Source organism: Hylobates moloch, unplaced genomic scaffold, assembly GCF_009828535.3.
Source record: "Hylobates moloch isolate HMO894 unplaced genomic scaffold, HMol_V3 SCAFFOLD_24, whole genome shotgun sequence".
NCBI classification, from domain to species: Eukaryota; Metazoa; Chordata; class Mammalia; order Primates; family Hylobatidae; genus Hylobates; species Hylobates moloch.
Window position 1 is genome coordinate 12,202,862 of NW_026652299.1, and position 12,801 is coordinate 12,215,662.

The window sequence follows — 12,801 nt, forward strand, 5'->3', positions numbered from 1 at the left end:
GAAAAAAGGCTAATAAGTTGCAAAAGAAATAGAAGAACCATGGATCCTCCAGGGTAGTAGAATGCAGAACGCTGTTCTCCAGACTTGTCTGGTATTATGTCCCATCCTCTTGTGGCACCTTGTCTTGGGACAAAACACTATTTCAAAAACATTAGCAGAAGCCCGGTAAACATAGTGAGACCCAGAATAAAGTTTATTTGTCATTAAAACATGCAATTATGGTGTGAAAAATCAGAATCATGGCATGTCTTATTTCCCAGAAAGCTGGTCCTCTTAATGCCAATAAAAGCTTCCTTAAGTGTGTATCAAAGCTGAGTACACAGTGTGCTCAGAGTACACTGCAGAACACCTTCAAGCCCCTCACAAGTTTTGATCAAGAATTGAGTACATGCACATTAACAAACATGTAACAAAGGCTTATATAAAAATGGTTTAGCTCTGAGTATGCACTCTCGGTATTAATTATGTAACACTGTTGTTATTGTGTGTCTGCACATTTCTACCATAACATCACTTTGTGCCTTCAGATGATTAATCCTAACTAGGCTTCTGCACTTCTGGATGACCTTGAAAGCCCTCTTTGCTCCATCTCCAATCCACAAATCCGTAATATCATTGATCTTACTTGTTTACAAATAAATGTATCTTTTACTCTTAAACAGTTGGCTCCCTTTAAGCAGGGACAATATCTTATTAGTTTATATAATCATGACACTTGGCACAGAGTCTGGGAAATGTATGTAGCTTGATAGCATGTGTTGAATAAATTATTGATCTCATTGGTGAATATTTGTTGAGCACTTTCTATATGCTGGCCTCTGTATTACATGATGGGGATATACTGGTGAACAAAATGATTCTGCCCTCATAGAATCTCACACGATAATGTTCAAAGTATGTAAAGACAAGGTTGGAAAGTTGCACAGCAGAAGCGTTGTTAAGGCTATTATTTCATTGCCTTGTGACCTGTCCTATGGATACCCATAGAAACATTTGCTTTTATTACTGCAATCTGGGCTTGTTTTTTTCTTTATTCTTTACATTCTGCTCCATTTGTGATCTGCCTTTGGGTGTTTTCTTAATAATGAAATCTCTTAGACCTTAAGTGAGCAAAGCCACTGATTACTGCTTTGTAAATTGTGTACTTTTTCACATTCACAAATACTACATGACATGATTGGCATCCCCTGAAGTTGTGTAAGTCAACATGCCAGCTCACAAACTTAGCTGACTATCTGAATCACTGCATGAGCTTAAAATATAGATTCTGAGGCTCCATCTCTCAAGAATCTGATTTTGTAAATCTGGAATAAAGCCAGACATGTGATTTGTTTTAAAGCCATCCCCTATCCCCCACATTCCTCCTGTTCCCCGTTCCCTTAGCCCTCCTTTTTTACCTTGTGATTCTGATGATCTACCATGTCTGAAAACCACATCTGAGCCATGGATGATTGGTTCTATGGAGACTCCCTTGAAAATCACTGCAGCAATTCCAGTTATATTATGCAATTCACATTCTGAGATTTTCTGCCTAAACTACCTCTAATATGAATTTAAATTAGCTTTACACCCCATACATTCACCCAAAATAAGAATACAGAATTGTCTTTAAATAATTTTGAGTCCCATTTCCATATTTAGTTACCAGACAATTGGATCTGGCCACCATCGTGAATTTCATAGTTTTCTTGTCATCTCATTTTTGATTATTCCTGTCCTAGTTAATTATGAATCATGTATCTCTGGAACTATTCCAATTATTTCTTAACAATTATCCCTGTTCTAGTCACTTGGCCCTCTAATCCATTTTTCCCTTTTTTTTATCCCCCAAGATGGAGTCTTGCTCTGTCACCCAGGCTGGAGTGGAGTGGCGCAATTTGGGCTCACTGCAACCTCCGCCCCTTGGGTTTAAGCAATTCTCCTGCCTCAGCCCCCAGAGTAGCTGGGATTACAGGCATGCATGGCCACACCTAGCATTTTCAGTAGAGACGGAGTTTTGCCATGTTAGCCAGGCTGGTCTTGAACTCCTGACCTTGTGATCTGCTCACCTTGGCCTCCCAAAGTGCTGGTATTACAGGCATGTGGCACTGTGCTTGGCCCCATTTTTTCCCCTACTTCATGAGTGATTTATCTGGAAAACAAACCTGATCACCACTCTCAAACTTAAAAACATTAATTGGCTCCCCATTAAGTCTAAACTCCCTGACATGAAGTTTAAAGTTATCCTCAATTTAGTTAAATCTATTTTTCTATCATGTTTCCTAATATTATATTTACCATTTACTTTGTCCACTGAAAGCTACTAGCCATTCCCTAAACACATTACACATTCTCCTAATTCTTTGTTTATGTTATTTCCTCTGCCTCAATGCCACCTTCTGTCTTTTTTTTTTTTCCTATCCATCAACGGATAATTAAAATGTTACTTTTACTTCTCTGCTCAAATGTGCTTTTTTTCTCAAGGTTTCTGCTAGTTTTGTCTTGTGTGTATATTTTGGGGGTATAATTTTATGACATGGGTAAATATATCAACAAGATGACAGAATAGGAGGTCACCCGCTTTTATTCTCTAACAACAACAAGAATTTTGTATTCATCCATAGACAAAAGTCTTGTTGTGGAAGCCATGGGATTCAGGCAGGAGGTTGCAAAACCTTAATGGAGCCCAGGACCTAGGAGGAATATTTTGAGAATTCAAACCCATACCCAGGTGGCAGGAGTACCAGTGGTGATCCCAAGTTCAAACCCAGAAACTGCTCTGTTCCTCAATGGCTTGGCTACAACCCCTTTTGGCCATAAGCCTGCAACCAAAACCATCTGCCAAGGAGAATCACCCACACTAGTGCCTTGACAGAAAGGCTCATTTGCCCATTGATACTGGTCTCAGCAGTGAAAGTAAAAGTTAGCCTGTAATTTGAATCTACCCCACTTCAGTTGTTGTTCCAAGGTAGTACTATTCACACAGTGACCCAGAGGGAGACTCCCAGAGCTTATCACAACACATAATAATCAAATTGTTAAAAAATCAAAGACAAACAAAAATCCCAAGATCAGCAAGATACAAAAGTCCATCACAAATAGAGGAGTTCCGGTATGACTATCAGTGGACTTAGCAGAAACCCTGCTCTGCAGGAGAGAGTGAGTAGTATATATTCAAAGTAGTAAAGGTAAAAACCTGACAACCAAAAATATTTTACTCACAAAAGCTTTGTTTCAGGGATAAAGGAGAAAAAAAAAAAAAACTTTCACAGATAAACAGAAGTCAAAGAAGTTCATCACCACTAGGCCTGCTCTAAGATAAACTGCTGAACACAGTTCTTTAAGATAAAATAAAAGGATGCCAATTAATAAAATTAAATGTATACAAGCACAAAACTTAATGATGTAAGTAAAAATGAGCAATATTCAGAACACTAGGACTGTAATGGTGATACATAAAGCAACTTTATCCCTACTATAAAGGATAAAAGAAAAAATTATTAAAAATAATAGCTAAAATAAACTGTGTAGGGATACATACAATATTACAAAATGATGTACATTTAAACATCAAAAACATAAAATGTGGGTGAGGACAAAAAGCACAGAATTTCTAACACGGTGAAACCCCATCTCTACTAAAAATACAAAAAAATTAGCCGGGCATGGTGGCGGGTGCCTGTAGTCCCAGCTACTCGGGACGCTGAGGCATGAGAATGGCATGAACCCGGGAGGCGGAGCTTGCAGTGAGCCAAGTTCATGCCACTGCACTCCAGCCTGGGCGACAGAGTGAGACTCCATCTAAAAAATAAATAAATAAATAAATAAATAAATAAATAAATAAATAAATAATAAATAAATAAAGGAGTTAATTCATCAAGAGGGTATAACAATATGCAGCCAAGGGCAAAACACCTAAATAAATAAAATAAATATTGAAGGATCTGAAAAGAGAGACAGATTGTGATTAATAGTAGGGGACTTCAATATTCTACTTTCAATAATGGACAGATCATCCACACATTAAATTAATAAGGGAACATTGAATTTGAACATTTTAGACCAAATGGACCTAACAGACATATACAATGTATTTTATTGAACATCAATAAAATGTGCATTTTTTTTCTCAAGAACACACAGAACATTTTCCAGGATACATTATATGGTAAACTACAAGACAACAATTAGCAAATTTAAAAAAGATTGGAATCATATCAATTAACTTTTCTGGACACAGTGGTATGAAACAATAAAGCAGTAACAGGAGAAAATTTGGGGATATTTATGAATCCATGGAAATTAAATAGCATGCTCCTGAACAACCAATGGGTCAATGAAGAAACTAAAAGAAAAAAAAAAAAAAAAAAAAAAAAAAAAAAAAGAAATACATTATAACAAAATTTGTGGAATGCCTGTATCAGGAAAAGAAAGAAACATTACAAATACACAGCACAATGTTATCCCTCAAAGAATTAGAAAAAGAAGAAGAAGCTAATCTCAATTTTAGAAGAAGGAAAGAAATAATAAAGCACAGAGCAGAGATAAAATAGTCTAGAAAAATAATATAAAAGATCAATGAAACTACAAGTTGATTCATTAACAAGATAAAATTGACAAACTACAGCTAAACAAAAGTCTCAAATAAATAAATCAGAAACGAAAGAGAAAAGATTACAACTGACAACACAGAAATGAAAAGGATTATAAGAAACTGATATGAACAATTCTAGGCAAAAAACAAAAACAAAACTCAGGTGTAATGAATAAATTCCTTGACATATGCAACCTACAAAAACTGAGTCATGAAGAAACAGAAAATCTTACCATACGAATAATGAGAGAGGAGATTGAATCAGTAACAAAATATTTTCAAACATAGAAAAGACCAGGACCTGATGGCTTTACTGCTGCTAAATTCTACCAAACTTTTAAGATGACTTAATACCAATTCTTCACAAACTAGTCCAAAAAATGGAAGAAGAGGGAATACTTCCCTCTTCCCTCCTTACTCCGGTATCAATGTGAGACCTGCACATCACAAGAAAAGAAAATTGCAGGCCAATATTCTTGATAAGCATAGATGCAAAAACCTCAAAAAAAAAAAAAAAAAAAAAAGCAAGTCAAACAACAAATTAAAAGGATCACTCGCCAAAATCAAGTGATATTTATCCCTGGGATGCAAAAAGGATTCAACATACTCAAATCAACAAGTGTGAAGAAACCACATTTACAGAATGATGAACAAAAATCACATGATTATCTCCATAGCTGCAGAAAAATATTTAACAAAATTCAACATTATTTCATAATAATCATGAAAAACCTTCTCAATAAATCAGGTATAGAAGAAATGTACCTCAACACAATAAAGGCATATATGACAAACCCACAGCTTACATCATGCTTAACACGACAATTTTAATATGTCTTCTCTAAGATCTGAAAGAAGACAAGGATGTCCCATTTTGCCATATCTATTTAAAATAGCACTGCACATTCTAGCCAGAACTTAAAATCCTAAATTATAATCGGAATCAGAAATAACATTCTAAATTTTTTTTCTTTTTTTGAGATGGAGCCTTGATTGCTGCCCGGGCTGGAGTGTCGTGGCATTATCTCGGCTCACTACAACCCCTGCCTCTTGGGTTCAAGTGATTCTCATGCTCAGCATCCTGAGTAGCTGGGACTACAGCGACTTGCCACCACACCCAGCTAATTTTTGTATTTTTAGTAAAGACAAGGTTTCACCATGTTGGCCAGGCTGATCTCGAACCCCTGACCTCAAATGATCCACCCACCTCAGCCTCTCAAAGTGCTGGGATTACAGGCATGAGCCACTGCATCTGGCCAACATAATCTTATATATAGAAAGCCCTAAACATTTCACCAAAAACTATTAGTACTTATTAAAAAATTCAGTAAAGTTTCAGGATACAAAATCAGTATGCCAAAATTAGTAGTGCTTCTCTACACTAACAACACACTTATCAAAAAATAAATAAACATAACAATCCCATTTAAAATGGCTACAAAAAATACATAAAATAATAAATTTAACCAAGAATGTGAAAGACCTATATACTGAAAACTGTAAAACATTAGCAAAAAAAAAAAAAATTGAGGAAGAAACAAATAAATGGAAAAATATTTTTTATTTATGTATTGGAAGAATTAATATTGTAAAAATGTCCATGTTACACAAAGCTATCTACACATTTATTGAGATCTCTATCAAGATTCCAATGTCATTTTTCAGATATACAGAAAATAACTATCCTAAAATGTATGTGAACCATAACAAAAAGCAAATAACCAAGGCAATATAAGAAAAGAGAACAAAGCTGGATGTATCTCACTCCATGATTTCAAGCTATGCTTTAAAGCAATAATATTTAAAATAGCATGGTACTAGCATAAAAATAGACACATCAACCAATGGAACAGAATAGAGAGCCCAGAAAAGAACCCATACCTCTGCAGTCAATTATTTTCAACAAAATTCCCAATAATATACAATGGAAAAAGTATAATCTCCTCGATAAACGGTGCTAGGAAAACTGGATATCCATACGTAAAGAGCTGTGAGGCAAAAGCACCAGGTAACCTATAAAGGAAAACCTATCGGATTAACGGCAGATATGTCAGCAGAAACCCCACAAGCTAGAAGAGATTGGAGCCCTATTTAAGCCTCCTTAAACAAAACAATTATTAGCCAAAATTTTGTACCCAGTGAAACTAAGCTTTATAAATCAAGGAAAGTTACAGTCTTTTTCAGACAAACAAATGCTGAGAGAATTCACCACTACCAAGCAAGCACTAAAAGAACTGCTGAAAGAAGCTCTAAATCTTGAAACAAATACTGGAAACATATCAAAACAGAATCACTTTAAGGTATAAATCTCACAAGACCTATGAAACAAAAGTACAATTAAAAAACAAAAGAGGCCGGGGGCAGTGGCTCACGCCTGTAATACCAGCACTTTGGGAGGCCAAGGCGGGTGGATCACAAGGTCGGGAGATCGAGACCATCCTGGCTAACACGGTGAAACCCCATCTCTACTAAAAATACGAAAAAAATTAGCCGGGCGTGGTGGCGGGCGCCTGTAGTCCCAGCTACTCAGGAGGCTGAGGCAGGAGAAGGGCATGAACCCAGGAGGTGGAGCTTGCAGTGAGTGGTGATGGCACCACTGCACTCCAGCCTGGGCGACAGAGCTAGACTCCATCTCAAAAAACAAACAAACAAAACAACAGGTACACAGGCAACAAATAGTACAATTAATGGAATAGTACCTCACGTCTCATTAGTAACATTGAATGTAAATGGCTTAAATACTCCACTGGAAAGATACAGAATTGCAGAATGGATAAGCATTCACCAACCAACTATCTGCTACCTTCAAGAGACTCACCTAACACATAAGGACTCACCTAAACTTAAGGTAAAGGAGTGGAAAAGAACATTCTATGCAAATGGACACCAAAAGCAAGCAGGGGTAGCTATTCTCACACCAGACAAAACAAATTTTCTTCTCAAAAAGAGCATGTATGTCATATAATTTTTCTCATAAAAAACACGTTTTTTGCATACTTTGTCACAAAGTTATATATATTAATTAGAATTTTAACTCTTAGTAAACTTATTTCTAGTTAAATCTAGGAAGCAAGACATTTTGAACTATCTGCCACATGTCAGTATTTTACAGATGTAAAACATTTTGTATTTTGTAGAAATATTTCTCCATAACATAATTTTATGTATATTAATAGACATAAATACATGCAGTCTTTCTGTAAAATTTAAGAAGCCAATAACAAATATTTATACTCAACAATTTATGTTTTAGTATTTTATGTTACTTGAAAATTGTTATCTATTACTTAATTTAACATAACTTTAAGATTTTAAAATACATAAAAATTTATTTATAAACATTTATTCCATTTATATTTATTATTTTGATCAATTATTCATGGATTACTTATATATACTGATATTGTAAACAGAACTAGTCATTATTTTAAGATATACCCTTGTTAACCATTTTTATAGACTGTCAATATCACATGTTCACCTAAGTAAAAAACTTAAATTTATAGATATTTTACTGATAAGTCAAAAGATACAGTTGTTTTAATTAAACCAACAATATTAAATTAATCTTACTTAGCAAAGAGTTACAAAAACAAAGAACATTCACTCTGTGTTTTCTAGGTTTATAATTTTATAAATTTTGTGTCAAATCCTGACACCTTAAGACATCTTGCAGAGACAAATACAAAACTGACCGATAATCCTAGATAAAAATGTATGCTGACAATTCTGAAAATGATTCTTTTTTATTTTATCTGCAAATTTAATACTAGCTTATTTGTTAAAGATTTACTTAAGTATCATGAATTAAAAAGCATTTGGATTAATTACTATACATTTTAACAATAATTATATGATTGCTCACTTATCTAAGACAATCTGAATAGAATTTCTTAAGGAATATCTAGCTGACTAGGGCAGATTTTACCATGTAGACATGAAATACAACATGATGCATTTATATATGTATAAACACACCAAATATCTATTCATGTACAATCAAAAATTTAGAGCTTTCATTTTAGAATTTTAATTATGAGACAGAAAAAGATAGTAATACAAACTACAAATCCACAAATTTATTAAACATATTTAGGTACAAATTATATTTCTAATAAAATGGAAACTGTTGACATATCTAAACTTATTTGCTGTGGTAGGTAATCTTATAAAGGCTATGGGCGAAAATTTTGGGTAAACCAGTTTGGCTTAAAAAAAAAATCCTTATTTACGTTTTTGGTCCCTTTTACAGCTTCAAAATGTGTTTAGAGTTAAATTTTCATATGTCTACATTTAAGCTATGACTGGCTGAAGTGTAAAAGAGAAACAAAATCTTCAGGTTACCTTGAATTTTGGTAACATATTTTTCTTTTGTTTGCTGGTCTGACTAGTTAATGCATGGAAGAAAGCATTTTTTAAGAAAACATAATTTGCACTTTTTATGGCTCTTAGCAGGGCCATGTGTGGCAGACAAAGCAATTTTATGCCAGACAGAGATCATTTATTACTGATCTGAGCTCAAGATTTTGACCTATTTGATATGAAAGCCTAACTTTTATAAATATTTATCTAGTTCTTTCTTCTCAGACTATCAATTCTTCAATTAACTATTCCCTCACCCTAAGTTATCATTAGCCAGGCAAACCTAAATTTACATTAAAAAGGATGACTCCTTGGTCTAGGTTAGTGGTTGCCATGGAGCTGCTGTAATTTGTAAAGCCATTAATTTGAAATCCCTTGAAGTTTTGTTTTCTATCTTGGCTGGAATGGCATAAGGAGTTAGTTTATCTTAATACCATCAGAAAATCAGTGGATTCAAAGTAGGCAGAAAAAAAAAAATGGAGAGATAAAGAACTTAGAAGATTCTACATGTTGACTTTACAGTTGATTGCAGTTTCTAATTCAGATCTATGGAAAATGGGCTTGGGGAGTTTAAATGAGCCCCATGATAGTCACTGACTTAAAAATGTGAGCAAGAAAAAGCCATGTAGCTGGCTGGAGTACCGGGATGCCTGGCATGCCTTAATATTTGAGGATCTTACTCCATTTCATGTTAATTTCTCAAAAGCAAAGAAAAATCTACAAATCCTGTCAGAGACTGTCAGGAGTTTGGACTGGTGTTTTAGATGGTGGTGACTGCCCTAGGCACTTTACATTGGCCATCTAACGACCACTATTTAGAATGGTTATTTTTGCTCTTGGAAGAGCAAGCAAGGGGAGAATAAAACATGAAAGAGCCAAATCACTTACAGATGCATGTAACCAAACCAAAATAAGAGTGTTCACAGAAAATTTAAGCCAGGCATTCAGACAAAACAACATTTTCAACTAGCGAAACAGAACCAAAGTGAATTCACCAGATAAGATGTGTCTCGCAGACAAAACATCTATTCTTGGAAACCAGAGTATTCAAATAAGAAGGACACTTGACTTTATACCAGAAAAGGCCTGCCAAAAGCAAACAAAACGTTTGTAGTCTCAAGGGGGATGCAAGGTCCTGTATTTAAGGTGGGCTTATCACCAAATCAGATCCCAAATAATGTAAAAATGAATTTGCCAATAGTGAGTAGTCAGATAATCCCAGAAGAGATTCATTAGGGCAAAAAAGGCAACTCATGGAAACGTAGAGTGTGAAGGACTCAGCTGGTACAACACTGGATTCCAGAGGCAGCCAGTTCATCCAAGGTGACCTCATTTTGGTCCCACTTCTGAAGCACTATCTATGTAACACTGAGAGACTCTCTAAAAGAAAATACTCATTCAGGAATAGGCATTGCAATGGGAATATGCCATAGTAAACTATGTGCATATTCCAGAAGGTATTACAAATGAAGGCAAGGTTTTGAAAGGGAAAACGAGGTGAATTTCAAAGTTATTTTGAAATGGTTATCTTTGACTAAAGCATTAATAACAAGGGTTGTCTCAGTTTGAGGTTGGACAGGCAGGTAGGGACAGATGTCCTTGCAGAGGTACTATTTTGTGTAAGATTGTGGTGGTCTCTGTGGAAGGCTGTGCTTCTTGGAGAGTCTAATATGCCAGTCATTGATGTCAGGCGTTTGTCAATGAGAACCCTCTCTTCATGGCTTTCCCTAGCCCTATTTATCAAAGTTTTTAACACAAGTGACTTCATTTAGTCATTGATATCCCACAATTTAGCCAATCAGTAATTTTCAAAAGTTTGAAATTGCATTGTAAAAAAAAAAAAAAAAAATGACAACATTGTAACAATATTTCCAGGTGTTTTTTAGGCACATAAAAGTTTGAGGAGTACTGGTCTACCAACTTCAATGAGACCAAGCTCCTATCCTCTCTCCACCCTCATGTTCCACCATCTTCATTTAGCTCTAGTCTCTGGGCTCCTCACTGTTCCTCAAACGTGGCAAGTATTGTGTCATTCAGGATGACTGCTTCAATTCCTCTGTTGCCTGGAATGTTCATCCCCACACCACTTCCAGATCCCTGCCCACCATCGTCTTAGGAAGTCCTGACCACCCCCACTCTCGCCTGCCAACTCATGTTCTCTAGATTCCTGGACCCTGCTTTGATTTGATTATGATATTTACCACTATTTTATAAAGTTCTTTATATTTTTATATGAAATATTGCTCTCTCCTACAAATAAAATCTCCATAACTGCAAACACTTCCTCATTTGCTTATTTCACTGCTCTATCCCCAAAGCCCAGCATACAGAAGATACTCAACAACTATTTGATGCTCAAGTGAATATATGAAACTAGTGCTTCTAATGAACAGTGGCTTAGCCAAGTATCCAAACTTGTTTTAAAGACCTTAAAAATATAACTTAGGCACTTTTGATGCCTAAAAGGAAATTAGCTGTAGTTTACAAATGCAAAAGGACATACAGTCTAGAACGTCTGGGCCCTGAGCTGTGTGAATAATCTGATCAGATTTTTGAGGTTTTATGTCTTTGAAAATGGGATAAATGTGCTCTTAATTTTTTTATAAAGAAAGGTCAGCTTCATTATCATATAGTGGAGATTTTTTTCCCTTAAATTCTGAGCATGGGAATAAGGCTACGTATGTGTGCTAAGAAAGTAGAAGGCACTCCAGCCTGGGCACGGAGCGAGACTCTTATCTCAAAAAAAAAAAAAAAAAAAAAGTAGAAGGCATGGATTGCAGAAGATTCTGTCAGTGCCCTTTAATCGCAACTTACATTTTAATTTGAGGGAGTTCTTCATCATATGCATCTATGGAAGCCAATGAAGGTAGATCTTCCCTTGCCATAAACCTTGGGAGCTTGAAGATGGGCATCTGAATAATTTTACCAAGCAGACCCTACTACCAGTGATTTTTAAAACTTACCAGAGCGATGAACATGTTTAAGGAGTTTAAACTTGATTTCCACTAGCCTGGGAATAATGGGCACACCCTGAGTCCAGTTGTGGTGAGGTGCCCACAATTGTGGTGATGGCATTGGCAGCAGGGTCCTATCCAAATCCTTCCAACTGCTGGACACTAGCTGTGGTTTCTGTTTCCCTCATTTGTTTCATGCCTATATTTCAAGGCCCCAATATGCAGTCTTCCCAAACATTTTGTGAGATATATGCTAGCTTTCCAATAAGTTCCTTTTCTGTTTATGTTAGCTAAAGTTAGTTGCTATTCCTTGCAACAAAGAAATATTCACTACTTCTTATGTATTTTCAATTTTTCTCCTGTGTGTGTACATTTCTTTACTTCTTTCTGAGACACTTTCTTTGAAAGTTCTGCTAGTGAATGCCTATGGGTAGTAAAATCTTTCAAAGTTTGTATGTTTGAAAGTATCATTATGGCCAGGCACGGTGGCTCACGTCTGCAATCCCAGCACTCTGGAAGGCTGAAGCGGGCAGATCACCTGAGGGCTGGAGTTCGACAGCCTGAGCAACATGGAGAAACCCTGTCTCTACTAAAAATACAAAAAATTATCCAGGCGTAGTGGCGCATGCCTGTAATCCCAGCTACTCGAGAGTCAGAGGTAAGAGAATCGCTTGAACCCAGAAGGCGGAGGTTGTGGTGAGCCAAGATTGCACCATTGCACTCCAGCCTGGGCAACAAGAGCGAAATTCCATCTCAAAGAAAAAAAAAAGAAAAGAAAAAAAGAAAGAAAGTGTCATTATTAGCAAAAATATGCATTAACTTATTCAACACAATTCATTGTGTACCTACTACATGACTGGCGCTAAGAAACCCCCTACACACACATGAATAAGATTTACTCTTGCAAGCGCA